This window comes from Hemibagrus wyckioides, linkage group LG27, assembly GCF_019097595.1.
Source record: "Hemibagrus wyckioides isolate EC202008001 linkage group LG27, SWU_Hwy_1.0, whole genome shotgun sequence".
In the NCBI taxonomy this organism is placed as follows: domain Eukaryota; kingdom Metazoa; phylum Chordata; class Actinopteri; order Siluriformes; family Bagridae; genus Hemibagrus; species Hemibagrus wyckioides.
Window position 1 is genome coordinate 3,362,501 of NC_080736.1, and position 16,747 is coordinate 3,379,247.

General features: G+C 40.9%; 1 protein-coding gene across 7 annotated transcripts in view; it reads right to left on the reverse strand.

Moving 5' to 3' along the window:
- Window positions 1-16,747, reverse strand: part of tjp1a (tight junction protein 1a) — a 114,004-nt gene that overhangs the window by 77,333 nt on the left and 19,924 nt on the right. The window lies entirely within an intron of this gene.

The window sequence follows — 16,747 nt, forward strand, 5'->3', positions numbered from 1 at the left end:
ATGGTGTGTGTTGGTGTATGATGATGTGTGATGGTGTGTGTTGGTGTATGATGGTGTGTGATGGTGTATGATGGTGTGTGTTGGTATTTGATGGTGTGTGTTGGTATTTGATGGTGTGTGATGGTATTTGATGGTGTGTGTTGGTATTTGATGGTGTGTGATGGTATTTGATGGTGTGTGTTGGTGTATGATGGTGTGTGATGATGTGTATTGGTGTATGATGATGTGTGATGGTGTTTGTTGGTGTATGATGATGTGTGATGGTGTGTGTTGGTGTATGATGATGTGTGTTGGTGTATGATGGTGTGTGTTGGTGTATGATGGTATTTGATGATGTGTGTTGGTGTATGATGGTGTGTGATGGTGTGTGTTGGTGTATGATGTGTGATGGTGTTTGTTGGTGTATGATGGTGTGTGTTGGTGTATGATGGTATTTGATGATGTGTGTTGGTGTATGATGGTGTGATGATGTGTATTGGTGTATGATGATGTGTGATGGTGTTTGTTGGTGTATGATGGTGTGTGTTGGTGTATGATGGTGTGTGATGGTGTGTGTTGGTGTATGATGGTGTGTGTTGGTGTGTGATGATGTGTGTTGGTGTATGATGGTGTGTGTTGGTATTTGATGGTGTGTGTTGGTGTATGATGGTGTGTGTTGGTGTATGATGGTGTGTGTTGGTATTTGATGGTGTGTGTTGGTATTTGATGATGTGTGTGGGTGTATGATGTGTGATGGTGTTTGTTGGTGTATGATGGTGTGTGATGGTGTGTGTTGGTGTATGATGATGTGTGATGGTGTTTGTTGGTGTATGATGGTGTGTGATGGTGTGTGTTGGTGTATGATGATGTGTGTTGGTGTATGATGGTGTGTGTTGGTGTATGATGGTATTTGATGATGTGTGTTGGTGTATGATGGTGTGTGATGATGTGTATTGGTGTATGATGATGTGTGATGGTATGTATTGGTGTATGATGGTGTGTGATGGTATGTGTTGGTGTATGATGGTGTGTGTTGGTGTATGATGGTGTGTGATGGTGTGTGTTGGTGTATGATGGTGTGTGTTGGTGTGTGATGATGTGTGTTGGTGTATGATGTGTGATGGTGTTTGTTGGTGTATGATGGTGTGTGTTGGTGTATGATGGTATTTGATGATGTGTGTTGGTGTATGATGGTGTGATGATGTGTATTGGTGTATGATGATGTGTGATGGTGTGTGTTGGTGTGTGTTGGTGTATGATGGTGTGTGATGGTGTGTGTTGGTGTATGATGGTGTGTGATGATGTATGATGGTATTTGATGATGTGTGTTGGTGTATGATGGTGTGTGTTGGTGTATGATGGTGTATGATGATGTGTGTTGGTGTATGATGGTGTGTGATGGTGTGTGTTGGTGTATGATGGTGTGTGATGATGTGTATTGGTGTATGATGATGTGTGATGGTGTGTGATGGTGTGTGTTGGTGTATGATGGTGTGTGATGATGTGTATTGGTGTATGATGATGTGTGATGGTGTTTGTTGGTGTATGATGGTGTGTGATGGTGTGTGTTGGTGTATGATGGTGTGTGATGATGTGTATTGGTGTATGATGATGTGTGATGGTGTTTGTTGGTGTATGATGGTGTGTGATGGTGTGTGTTGGTGTATGATGGTGTGTGATGATGTGTGTTGGTGTATGATGTGTGATGGTGTTTGTTGGTGTATGATGGTGTGTGTTGGTGTATGATGGTGTGTGATGGTGTGTGTTGGTGTATGATGGTGTGTGATGATGTATGATGGTATTTGATGATGTGTGTTGGTGTATGATGATGTGTGATGGTGTGTGTTGATGTGTGATGGTGTGTGTTGGTGTATGATGGTGTGTGTTGGTGTATGATGGTATTTGATGATGTGTGTTGGTGTATGATGGTGTGTGTTGGTGTATGATGGTGTGTGTTGGTGTATGATGGTGTATGATGGTGTGTGTTGGTGTATGATGATGTGTGATGGTGTGTGTTGATGTGTGTTGGTATTTGATGGTGTATGATGGTGTGTGTTGGTGTATGATGGTGTATGATGGTGTGTGTTGGTATTTGATGGTGTGTGTTGGTGTATGATGGTATTTGATGATGTGTGTTGGTGTATGATGGTGTGTGATGGTGTATGATGGTGTGTGTTGGTGTATGATGGTGTGTGATGGTGTGTGTTGGTATTTGATGGTGTGTGTTGGTATATGATGGTGTGTGTTGGTGTATGATGGTGTGTGATGGTGTATGATGGTGTGTGTTGGTATTTGATGGTGTGTGTTGGTGTATGATGGTGTGTGATGATGTGTGTTGGTGTATGATGATGTGTGTTGGTGTATGATGGTGTGTGTTGGTGTATGATGGTGTATGATGGTGTGTGTTGGTATTTGATGGTGTGTGTTGGTGTATGATGGTGTGTGTTGGTATTTGATGGTGTGTGTTGGTGTATGATGGTGTGTGATGGTGTATGATGGTGTGTGTTGGTATTTGATGGTGTGTGTTGGTATTTGATGGTGTGTGTTGGTGTATGATGGTGTGTGATGGTGTATGATGGTGTGTGTTGGTATTTGATGGTGTGTGTTGGTATTTGATGGTGTGTGATGGTATTTGATGGTGTGTGTTGGTATTTGATGGTGTGTGATGGTGTATGATGGTGTGTGTTGGTATTTGATGGTGTGTGTTGGTATTTGATGGTGTGTGTTGGTATTTGATGGTGTGTGATGGTATTTGATGGTGTGTGTTGGTGTATGATGGTGTGTGTTGGTATTTGATGGTGTGTGTTGGTGTATGATGGTGTGTGATGGTGTATGATGGTGTGTGTTGGTATTTGATGGTGTGTGTTGGTATTTGATGGTGTGTGTTGGTGTATGATGGTGTGTGATGGTGTATGATGGTGTGTGTTGGTATTTGATGGTGTGTGTTGGTATTTGATGGTGTGTGTTGGTATTTGATGGTGTGTGATGGTATTTGATGGTGTGTGTTGGTGTATGATGGTATTTGATGATGTGTGTTGGTGTATGATGGTATTTGATGGTGTGTGATGGTATTTGATGGTGTGTGTTGGTGTATGATGGTATTTGATGGTGTGTGTTGGTATTTGATGGTGTGTGTTGGTATTTGATGGTGTGTGATGGTATTTGATGGTGTGTGTTGGTGTATGATGGTGTGTGATGGTATTTGATGGTGTGTGTTGGTGTATGATGGTATTTGATGGTGTGTGTTGGTGTATGATGGTATTTGATGATGTGTGTTGGTGTATGATGGTATTTGATGATGTGTGTTGGTGTATGATGATATTTGATGGTGTGTGTTGGTGTATGATGGTATTTGATGATGTGTGTTGGTGTATGATGATATTTGATGGTGTGTGTTGGTGTATGATGGTATTTGATGATGTGTGTTGGTGTATGATGATATTTGATAGTGTGTGTTGGTGTATGATGGTATTTGATGATGTGTGTTGGTGTATGATGGTATTTGATGGTGTGTGTTGGTATTTGATGGTGTGTGTTGGTATTTGATGGTGTGTGATGGTATTTGATGGTGTGTGTTGGTGTATGATGGTATTTGATGGTGTGTGTTGGTGTATGATGGTATTTGATGGTGTGTGTTGGTGTATGATGGTATTTGATGATGTGTGATGGTGTGTGTTGGTGTATGACGATGTGTGATGGTGTGTGTTGGTGTATGATGATGTATGATGGTATTTGATGATGTGTGTTGGTGTATGATGATATTTGATGGTGTGTGTTGGTGTATGATGATATTTGATGGTGTGTGTTGGTGTATGATGATGTGTGATGGTGTGTGTTGGTGTATGATGATGTATGATGGTATTTGATGGTGTGTGTTGGTGTATGATGGTGTGTGTTGGTATTTGATGGTGTGTGATGGTATTTGATGGTGTGTGTTGGTGTATGATGTGTGATGGTGTGTGTTGGTGTATGATGATGTATGATGGTATTTGATGGTGTGTGTTGGTGTATGATGTGTGATGGTGTGTGTTGGTGTATGATGATGTATGATGGTATTTGATGGTGTGTGTTGGTGTATGATGTGTGATGGTGTGTGTTGGTGTATGATGATGTGTGATGGTGTGTGTTGGTGTATGATGATGTGTGATGGTATTTGATGGTGTGTGTTGGTGTATGATGTGTGATGGTGTGTGTTGGTGTATGATGATGTATGATGGTATTTGATGGTGTGTGTTGGTGTATGATGTGTGATGGTGTGTGTTGGTGTATGATGTGTGATGGTGTGTGTTGGTGTATGATGATGTGTGATGGTGTGTGTTGGTGTATGACGATGTGTGATGGTGTGTGTTGGTGTATGATGATGTATGATGGTATTTGATGGTGTGTGTTGGTGTATGATGTGTGATGGTGTGTGTTGGTGTATGATGATGTGTGATGGTGTGTGTTGGTGTATGATGATGTGTGATGGTATTTGATGGTGTGTGTTGGTGTATGATGTGTGATGGTGTGTGTTGGTGTATGATGATGTGTGATGGTGTGTGTTGGTGTATGATGATGTATGATGGTATTTGATGGTGTGTGTTGGTGTTGGCACATAAGTATGTGATTTAGGATGCAGATGATTATTATTAATCGTCCACGTGAGATAGCAGTATGTATTAGACTGATTAAATGCAGCAGTTTGATGGCTGTTAACTTATGACAGGTTAGTGATTTAATCCATCACTGCTGTTTCTACTGGTTTAATATTAACTCAAACTACAGAAACTGCAATTTATCTCACTAAAATGACCCAAAAGTTCAAAGCACTAATCTTCTTCCATAAAATATTTCCTAAAAGCCACGATTAACAATCATCTAATCATCAACAGCGATTAAAATCTCACACTGTTATGCAATAAAAAGACAGAGAGACAGAGCGGCAGCTCGAGTGTAAGCCTGGGCAGCTCGACTAATCCCAGCTTGGTGTCAGCTCCCCGATCGAGCCTCATCAGCGTTAGTGGCTCTCGTTTTTACATCGTCTCACCGGGTCACTTCTTCCAGCTAATGCCTCCTACAACAGGCTGTAATGCTGGGTGATTATCCAGAGCCGCTGTAACACATTCACGGCTTTAACATACAGAGAAAGACCCGGTGAGTGGGCGGAGCTTGAATGTGCTGGCCTGATGAAGTCAGCAGAAATGAGGTCTGGGATCTGAATGGAGAACTAAGCCAAGCACTGTGGGGGGTGAAGGGGCTTGGAGTCTGTGTGGGATGGTGTGTGTTGCTGTATTTTGGTGTTTGATGGTGTGTGATGGTGTTTGATGGTATTTAATGGTGTGTGTTGGCATATGTTGGTGTGTGATGGTATTTGAGGGTGGGTGATGGTGTGTGTTGGTGTATGATGGTGTAAGATGGTATTTGTTGGTATGTGTTGGTGTATGATGGTGTGTGTTGGTGTATGATGGTGTGTGATGGTGTGAGATGGTGTTTTGGTGTATGATGGTGTGTGTTGGTGTATGATGGTGTGAGATGGTATGTGTTGGTGTATGAAGGTGTGTGTTGGTGTGTGAGGGTGTAAGATGGTATTTGTTGGTATGTGTTGGTATATGATGGTGTATGATGGTGTGATGGTGTGTGTTGGTGTATGATGGTGTGTGATGGTGTGTGTTCATGTCTGATGGTGTATGATGGTGTGTCATGGTGTATGATGGTGTGTGATGGTGCATGTTGGTGTATGATGGTGTGTGTTGGTGTTGATTAAAATAAGCACAGCCCTGAACATTGACTGAATGATTGATGTTTCATCAGCATACAAAGCAGCTGCTCTGCAGTGAGGCCCAGTCGCAGTGCCCCTAACGAGGGCAGGAGGGGGTCTCACGAGGGCAGACGGCTTCGACATTCAGAGCCCTGAAACATTCCTGCCACATTCCTCACTGTGCCTTTAATTCCAGCAGACGGTGAGGGATGCCAGGGAGCCTGGGGGGGGTCTTGCAGACGGAGAAAAGGGGGGAGAGATAGAGACGGAGGAAGAGAAAGGAAATGAAAAACATGAGCACGAGGTGCTCCAGGTCACAGGAAATGCACTGAAGATATGAGCCAGGATCTTCAAGAGAAACCTTTGTTATTTAATCACATGTATGTCACATTAGAGTGAAAGTCTTTCTTCAGATATAGGAGATATCAGGGTTAAGGGCCTTGCTCCAGAGCTGATCAGTGACCCATAGAGCTTTGAAGAGTTGAGCCACCAGTAAGACAAACTACATCAGAACCTTCTTCGACATTTACTGGATCCGAATCCTCATTTCTAGACTCACAGTAGATTCTGGACCGGTTTGGGGGGCGGGGCTTATTATCTCCAGTTTGAATTCACAGCCAAGGAAGAAAATATGCTTTTTGTTTATAGTGTACCAGCAGTAGCTACACGCGGTCCTGTCAGGAACTCACAACAAAACCCACAACAGATGTATGAAAACTACCATCAAGAAAAAATAATTCCTCCTGTTTGAAATCATCCAGCAGCTTTTTCTCTATTTTCATCAACATATTTGATCTCAATCTGATCTACACAATCAGACAAATCACCTTCGAGAGACTATCCATGCACGAGAGGATTCTGTTTTCAGCACACACACACACACACACACACACACACACCATTTTTGTTGTTTTTTTTTTAAACAGAATACAGAATGCAGCTGGATAATATTACTTCATAACAACGTATGAGCCTCTAGGCTTCAGGAGACACCAGGAAATAACATCTGGCTCTGTGTGTGTGTGTGTGTGTGTGCAGCATTCCTGTGTGTGTCGGTGTGAGATGAAAGCCTCAGTGATGTGTGTTAATCAGAGGTACAGGTGCTCAGAGATCAATAGCGCTATGAGCTCAAGAGCAGCCAGGCATCGAGCTTTAATCAGAGACATTAATTCACTTCCATTATCCTTCTTTCTACTGCTTTTCTCTTTTCACTCACTCACACACACACTCACTCACTCACACACACACACACATTCCTGATAAGGGAGTAGACCTCCACACCTCGAGTTTCTAAAAAGTAGCATTCTTTATTCCGTTACTAAACACCACCCACAGAAATCTTACTGATATTAGTTAAATAAATAAATAAAAATGACTTCTGCAGGGGAAAAAAAATTCTCATGATGAATACAAAGTCGCTGTTTTCTATAGTGAGGTAAAAGTAGATAGGATGGAACAAGAGTGAAAAAAAGATGGGGGTGAACAAGATAAACAGAAATAGTAAATAAATAAATAAATAAATAAATAAAGGCTTGCAGTCAGCCCAAACTAATAAATAAGTAATTTTAAATATTCTATTAAAAAAACCTCAAATTCTTTAACAAAATAAACAGAAATAGTAAATAAACAAATACATACATATATAAATAAATATATAGATAGATAGATAGATAGATAGATAGATAGATAGATAGATAGATAGATAGATAGATAGATAAATGGGACTTGCAGTCAGCCAAAACTAATAAATAAATATTTTTAAATATTCTAATAAAAAAAGCTCTAATTGATGAAGAAAATAAACAGAAAAATGAAATAAATCAATAATTAATAAATAAATAAATAAATAAATAAGTCTTGCAGCCAACCCAAACCAAGAAATAAATATTTTAAATATTCTAATAAAAAAAAGAAACCTCAAATATCTGAATGAGATAAACAGAAACAGGAAATAAATAAATAAATAAATAAATAAATAAATAAATAAATAAATAAATAAATAAATAAGACTTGCATTCAGCCCAAACTAATAAATAAATATTGTTTAAATATTCCAATTAAAAAAAAAAAAAACATCTAATTTTTCACTTAAATAAATAAAACCTCATAAGAATTTTATTTTAGCCCTACATGCTCCAAACCTATTTATTAATTTTCATTTTATTTGTTTTTTTAAAAAATTATGTTTAGTGTGTTAATTTTGCTCAAGATTCAAACCCTGAATTCTGATTTATTTCTATTCTCTCTCTCTCTCTCTCTCTCTCTCTGGTCGTCACACAGATCATGCTCTTTTCATAAGCTCAGTGGGTTATTAAAAGAAAACAAGGCTGCAGTCTGAAGGAAAGTGCACCAAATCCCTTTAAACAGCGGGAGAAATTTTCCCTTCTGAAGCCTGCTGAGAGAGAAGCAGGAAGGCCCGAGACACACCTCACACTCCGTCTGTGAAACACAATATATCAGTCTGGCCTGGCCCTGGAGAGTCAGCTTGCGTGAGGCAGGTGTCAGATAAAAGAAATAATGTCTCACGTTCTCAGTGGACTGAAAAAAGCACCACACTACAAAACACAGAGCAGTTCTCTCCGTCCGTTCGTCCGGACAGTTCCTGCAACCTCCAGGAATTTTCTCTCCACCTCGTCTGCTCCACTCATTTCCTGTTTTCGTTCACCTGCCCTTGCGTTTCATTGGCTGCTTAAGAAATACGACCATGCTTCGTCTTCAACTCCGAGATGAACTCTAACGCTAATTTACAGCCTCCTTCAGGGTTCGCTGGTTAAATCTTTCTAACACGCTCATCTCTCTGAAAACCTCCCAGCCTTCTTCATCATGTTCTTACAAGAGGGAATGTTTTCTCCAGGAACAGTCATGTTACTTTGTGTTCATTTCAGTAAGCTGTGAATAACAAGTTCCTGATAAACTCTTTAAAACACGTCACATAAAATTGGTTCATCAAAAATGAAATCCACTAGATGGCATATACACCGATCATCCATAACATTATGACCACTTGCCTAATATTGTGTTGGTCCCCCTTTTGCTGTCAGAACAGCCCTGACCCATCGAGGCATGGACTCCACTAGATCCCTGAAGGTGTGCTGTGGGATCTGGCACCAAGATGTTAGCAGCAGATCCTTTAGGTCCTATAAGTTGTGAGGTGCCTCCATGGTCCAGCACATCCCACAGATTCTCAACTGGATTGAGATTTGTGGAATTTGGAGGCCTGAGCACCCTGACTGGTCTGCAGCTATGCAGCTCCATATCCAACAAATTGTGATGTACTATGTATTCTGACCCCTTTCTATCAGAACCAGCATTAACGTCTTCAGCAGTTTGATCAACAGCAGCTCGTCTGTTGGATCGGATCACACGGGCCAGCCTTCTCTCCCCACGTGCATCAATGAGGCTTGACCGCCCATGACCCTGTCTCCGGTTCACCACTGTTCCTTCCTTGGACCACTTTTGATAGATACTGACCACTGCAGCCCGGGAACACCCCACAAGAGCTGCAGTTTTGGAGATGCTCTGATCCAGTGGTCTAGACATCACAATTTGGCCCTTCATCAAACTCGCTCAAATCCTTACACTTGTCCATTTTTCCTGCTTCTAACATCAACTTTGAGGACAAAATGTTCACTTGCTGTTTAATATATCCCACCCACTAACAGGAGCCATGATGAGGAGATACTCAGTCTTATTCACTTCACCTGTCTGTGATCATAATGTTATGGCTGATTGGTGTATAAGTCAAAAATATCCCTGAAAACTGATCAAGCTGCTCCGCCCACTGAGAAATGTTACCATGGCAACCAATAGTAGGGAAGTTAAGTTCTGAAAGGAAATAAAGACATTAGCTACATCTAAATGAGCCCCACACACACACACAGAAAATCCCCGCTGGCAGTTTCCGTACCTACTGACTCGGTTAATTAAATCTCCCAGCATCTGCTCGGCCCGGGCCAGCGGTGCCTGAACCAGCGTCATTACCAACATCGAAATTGCCAATGAGCCGGAACACGTCTTCTCTAAAGCACACGTCTGACGGCGCCGTTTCCCACCACCTGCTTTATGACGTCTGAAAAAGAAATCATTATCGAAAGGCCAGAAATGCAGAAAGAACATTAAGGAGAACAGGGAGTATTAATAAACACATGATACGGAGCCGAGCCGTTTGATTTTCATTTACTACACTACACGTCGTGGATTAACACACACCTTCTAATGAACCTTTGTTCTCACTAACGATGCCATCATGGGCAGAAAAATTCATCACGAGTGGGTAAAGAAGCATGTGTGTTATGAGGAAAGGAATAGGTTTATTTTCTACACAGTAATGAACAGAAATCCTGAAGTAAACATTTTACTCCTCTTATAAACAGGGACACTTTTATCCATTTACAGTGACACTGAACGTCGAGGAAGTTCCTTTCATTCCCTCCTTATTCATTTAAAAAAAAAAAGTTAATTAGGCAACAAACAAACAAACAAAACTAAGCTTATGAAGCTCAGGTTAACGAGAACCAGCGTAAAAGCATAAACTCCTCTGTCCTAAAGACGTCTGAAAAACGTACAGCTTAACGTTAAATAAACATCTTTAGCCGTTGCTAAGGAAACGGTAAAATATTAGAAGGTGACACATTAATATAGACCCGTGATTCGGATTTGAAGCTGCTGTTTTAGAAAACGAATTCACGTTTTCTGACCAATCAGGAGCTAGAAGTCAGCAGCATAGTAACAGGCCTGGCTTAAAAAGCGTCTCTGCAGATGATTTGTGATGTTGTTATATTTTAAAGCGGTCAGTGATGTCATACATCCAGGCATCGTGTTGGCTGGTGTTAGGGAGTGATTCCTGAAGCGGTGAAACTACTCAGTACTCACTTGAAAACTCCTCCACTTATTATTATTATGCCTTAATATCTAAGTTAGCGCATTTTTACATGTTTATCTGAATCTTTTGAACTATCTACAGTCACGTCACGTGATAAACAACAAGTGAGAAAATGGTTTGTTTCTCAATATGAGAGAAATCTTGAATCCTGATGAGGAAGAAGAAACTTGAGATCAAGTGCAGTTAAGTGTGTGTGAGGAATGTCACAGCTGGGGTAGATTTGTGTGTGTGTGGTTGTGTGTGTGTGTGTGTGTGTGCGCTGAGTCTGTAAGCATATGTACCCAAAAGTTTTGGGACGCCTGCCTTTACATGCACATGAATGTAATATGGAGTTGCCCCGCCCTTTACAGCTATAACAGCTTCAACTCTTCTGGGAAGGATTTCCACAAGGTTTAGGAGTGTGTTTATGGGAATTTTTGACCATTCCTCTAGAAGTGCATTTGTGAGGTCAGGCACTGGCTCACAGTCTCCACTGTAATTAATCCCAAAGGTGTTCTATCAGGTTGAGGTCAGAACTCTTTACAACAAACTCACTAATCCATGTCTTTATGGACCATGCTTTGTGCAGTCATGTTGGAACAGGAAGGGGTCATCCCCAAACTGTTCCCACAAAGTTGGGAGCAGGAAACTGTCCAAAATGTCTTGGTATGAAGCTGAAGCATTAAGAGTTCCTTTCACTGGAACTAAGAAGCCGAGCCCAACCCCTGAACTCAATGTTTTGGAGGGGTGTCCCAAAACTTTTGGCAATATAGTGTATGTTAGAAAGTAGGGAAAACGTGCCATCTTCTGGCCACAAGAGGAATCACAGTCGAGTTTGTGAGGAAAATTAAATGAAAATGAAATCTTTTAAAATTAAATTATTACTGTAGCTCATTAAAGCTGTGCTGCACCTAAACTAACCTCTGTAAATAAACAGAAATGTTTTTTTTCCTCTTTAAGTTTTACAAATATGAGCGTACTTTTGCGAGAACATTCGACCCTGTTATCATTGTGAGCTCCTTATAAAGCGCTAAATACAAGGACACAAAAACACAAATACAATATGAGTCAAAATTCCAAGAAAAAGCGAGACTTTGGTGTAAATAAAATGCTGGGAATTGTGGTGTTTAGTCCAAGGTGCAAGATTATCAAGCAGGGAGTCACAGGAAGGAGCTCAGAATCGGGTTATTGTCAACACAACGTCTTCGGCTAGCAACGAGCTAACCAGCTAGCAGCATGTGTCTGTTTGTGCTGTGAGAACAGCGACAGACGCTAAGCAGAAACCGTGTAAAGTAAACAGACAGACACAGGAAACGGTTTAAGAGGGAAGCGAGGATGTGTTCTACAAAATAACAGAGTGGTAAAACTCGTACTGTTTGTAGGAGTGAGAGGAAACCTTAACAAAAGACAAAAGAAGAAGCTAATCACGTGAAAATGTCGAGCTACTTTACTAACTTTACCTTAACTTTGGTTGTTAGGAAGCACAGAAACTCCTTTCACAAATATCCTTTAAAAAAAATCTATCTATCTATCTATCTATCTATCTATCTATCTATCTATCTATCTATCTATCTATCTATCTATCTATCTATCACAAAGATTTGGACCATGCAGCATGTTCAACTTCAATGAGTTGTTACTATAGCAACGATTTCAACTTCAGTGAGTTGTTACTATAGCAACGATTCGAGCGACTGCACTGTTACAACACATTCTGACCAATCAGCATCCAGAATTCTACAGTCCAGATGTTTTGATTGAATTGTTTCTATAGCAACAATTTCAACTTGAACGAGTTGTTACTATAGCAACGATTTCAACTGGAATGAGTTGTTACTATAGCAACGGCATCAAGCACGATTTGAGTGACTGTGCTGTTACAACACATTCTGACCAATCAGAATCCAGAATTCTACAGTCCAGATGTTTTCTAGCGAGCTAGATAGGTACAGATGTTATGCTGTAGAAAAAGCTAATAAATAAAATAAATAATAATAAATTCTTGAATTGATTTGGTGTCAATAATCTCGTGCTGATTGATAAGATGTTTTGTTTCGGAAACGATTAAACGCACACACACACACACACACACACACACAGGGCTAAATACTGATTTGTAAAATATCTTCATTCTCCGCTCTCAGCTCGACCCCTCAGTGCGTCCAGATAATCAAATCTAAATTCTAATCTAATCTAAATCTAATTAGTCTAATCCTAATTCTGTAGAATCTGTGACACTGTAACTCCTCATAAAGGTCTCTGTATTCCTCTTCTGTCTGCTTTTCCTTCTTCCCTCTGCACTGTCCCTTATCTTTCACTCTTACAAGGCCACAGCTTGAGGAAGAGAATAGTGGCGGTGATCCTAATGGAACACAGCGGAGGACCTGGAGACACACACACACACACACACACACACACACACACACACACACACACACACACAGATCCTCCAGTCACTGTCACTATCTTTAAATAAACAAATCTATAAATAAACTGTCTAAATATAGTAAGAGACAAGGGTCAGGACAAGCTCTCTCTCTTTCTGTCTCTCTGTCTCTCTCTCTCTCTATCTATCTTTCTCTCTGTCTATTTCTCTCTCTCTCTCTCTCTCTCTCTCTCTCTCTCAGCTTAATGCAGCTTCTATGCACGCAAAAGACAACCATGAGGTCAGACATTCTTAACATCTAAAGAAAGATTTTATAACAGCTAACCGTTAAAAAATGTAATATTTTCTACTCTGTTTTTATTATAATAGAGACTTTATGATTCAAATTTTTGGGTTATTTAATTAATTAATGATAATTTAATAGAGTTAATAGAGTGTGGAGAGAAAAAGAAAGCACAGATTATGTACATATACTGATCAGGCATAACATTATGACTACCTGCCTAATATTGTGTTGGTCCCCCTTTTACTGCCAAAACAGCCCTGACCCGTCCTGCACTGTGTATTCTGACACCTTTCTATCAGAACCAGCATTAACTTATTTAGCAATTTGGATCGGATCACTTCATTTCACTTCTCTCCCCACGTGCATCGATGACCCTTGACCGCCCATGACCCTGTCACCGGTTCAACACTGTTCCTTCCTTGGACCAATTTTTGATAGATACTGACCACTGCAGACCGGGAACACCCCACAAGAGCTGCAGTTTTGGAGATGCTCTGATCCAGTGGTCTAGCCATCACAATTTGGCCCTTCGTCAAACTCGCTCAAATCCTTACACTTGTCCATTTTTCCTGCTTCTAACATCAACCTTGTGGACAAAATGTTCACTTGCTGCCTAATATATCCCACCCAGTAGGTTTTTCCTGAGCTTTCTTGTCTATGATGTATGTTTCTCCATTAAACCACAACTGACAAACACATCACCACCATCAGAAACCCAACAGCTTCCTGAAGCCCGTCATAAAGAAGAGAAACAGCTCCCATTAATAATTTCATCATTTTTTCATCCCGCTTTTGGGGTAGAAAGAAAGTAATAATGTGATAAACGAATGTTTCTCCGCCCCAAATTTTTCACTGTTCAGAGAACTAAACTGTAAAGATCATCTAACATTAACCACAAAGACCAGCAACATCGCCCCCCCCATTATATATCTCCATCTCTCTTACTATTTTCCTCTCTCTCCCTCTTACTATCTCTCTCCCTCTCCCCCTCTCTCTAACTATCTCTTCTTTTCTCTCTCTCTCTCTCTCTCTCTCTTCCTTTCTCTCTCTCTCTCTCTCTCCCCCTCTCTCTAACTATCTCTCTTCCTTTCTCTCTCTCTCTCTCCCCCTCTCTCTAACTATCTCTCTTCCTTTCTCTCTCTCTCTCTCTCTCTCTCTCTCTCTCCCCCTCTCTCTAACTATCTCTCTTCCTCTCTCTCTCTCTCTCTCTCTCTCTCCCCCCTCTCTAACTATCTCTCTTTCTTTCTCTCTCTCTCTTTCTTCCTCTCTCTCTCTCCCTCTTACTATCCCCCAGTCTCTTTTTCTCTGTGTGTGTGTGTGTGTGCACGTGTGTGTGTGTGTGTGTGTATGTTGAAAAAATAACATACAAATCACTCTTCTTCTCCCCTCGGCTCACAAAACCGTGTTTCCATAGCAACAAACAGAGAGACTCGAGACCCCTGGCATATGTGGAATCAGACATGGCTGATGCCCGTCATGTGTGAGAGCACAAACATGCGCTGGTTTAAAGGGGAGGTGTTTAAATATTTTTATTAATAAATTATTTTCTAAAATTGTTATTTATAAAAAACAAACAATATATTTCAATATTTAAAAAAAAAAATCACTTCTTAATAAACATGGCTTGAGCAAAGCTTATTTAGCAGCAGAGATCTATTTATCTATCTATCTATCTATCTATCTATCTATCTATCTATCTATCTATCTATCTATCTATCTATCTATCTGACTGTCTGTCTGTCTGTCTGTCTGTCTATCTAAATTCAGTGTTCTCACATGTGACTACACACACAAGCATACATATGACATCATAACACTGAAAAAGAAACACCAGTGACATCACAAATCCACCGGCTGCTCTCCATGGTGCTGAAGTCCCATGGTTAAGGAGTCAGGACTGAGTTTAATGTTCTCACAGACACGACTGAAATAAAAAGTTTACTGGCTAAATATAAAGTGATTGAAGTGAAGTCTCTCATCGCACACTGGCACAAACACAAACACGTTCCATACACACAGTGATGACACACACTCTAGTGGTCAGACTAGCTAGTGGTTTAGTCTGATGGGGAGAGGAGAGGAGAGGAGAGGAGAGGAGGAGAGGAGAGGAGAGGAGGAGAGGAGAGGAGAGGAGAGGAGAGGAGAGGAGGAGAGGAGAGGAGAGGAGAGGAGGAGAGGAGAGGAGAGGAGAGGAGGAGAGGAGAGGAGAGGAGAGGAGAGGAGAGGAGAGGAGAGGAGAGGAGGAGAGGAGAGGAGAGGAGAGGAGAGGAGGAGAGGAGAGGAGAGGAGAGGAGAGGAGAGGAGAGGAGAGGAGAGGAGGAGAGGAGAGGAGAGGAGAGGAGAGGAGAGGAGAGGAGAGGGGAAGGGAAGTGTGAAGCAAATGGAGAGGAATACATCCGGAATGAAACGTTCGTCAAGGACACACAAGCGCTCCGGACTTCAATATCCGATATCCCAAGAGTTTAGAGGTCGGCATGACATTTTATCCGTTTCCTAATCTCTGTCCTCAAATTATGACTTTTACTATTGTAACTGATCCGTTTGCTAAATGTAAAATCATTTGTAGTAAAAACCGAATATCGTGCACAATGACGAGAATAACTGAGTAATAATGGGAGACTTTTAAGGTGGTAAACAGTCTAAGGCTAATTTCAGGACCAGAATCGCAGAAATTAAAGCAGAATCTGATTTCCCCCTGCAGATTTGGGCCGAGACGCGTTGTGTGATGTTATCACAACGCAAATTCAACCAGCTTCGATTCACGTGCAGTGGATCATGAGTACAGATCTCACAAAAAGTCATTACATGTGTGTCTTCACTGCTAGGAGTTTTAAATAAGAATCCTGTTTCCTGCAGTTTCACCACAAAACAAAAAACCCCACAAAAAATCTCTACAAGTTGCACCGTAAGTCTTGTATTTTAAAATTTTTCTGTTTCTGGGTACACTTGCGCTCCATTTATCCAGAGTAACTTACATTTACAGCGGATAAAATAAGTATTGAACGCATCACCATTTTTCTTAATAAAATATTATTTCTAAAGGTGCTATTGACATGAAATTTTCACGCATGCAATCCACAAATCCGAAGAAATCCAAAACCACAGATGTCCATAAATTAAGTTATGTGTAATAATGTGAAATGAGAGAGGGGGGGAGTAATTGAGGCTTAAGGGGCTTGCTCAAGGGCCCAATAGCAGCAGCTTGGTGGACAAAGAGATTCGAACTCATTAGTCCAACACCTGAACCACTGAGTTACCAGTTCCCCCATCATCATGCCACTAAAACGCTGATGCAGCTGGAATGTGCACTTTTCTACAGATGAGATGTTTTGCACCAGAATTGTGTCCAGTGATGCCTGTAGCAGTAGAGCAACAACACACACACACACACACAGAGGAGATGTGATTAAAGACCACTCTAAACCTGTATACTGAGGCCTTCATCTTTATGGCAGAGAGACATTACTGTCCCACACCACTAATGGATTCTCTTTATCT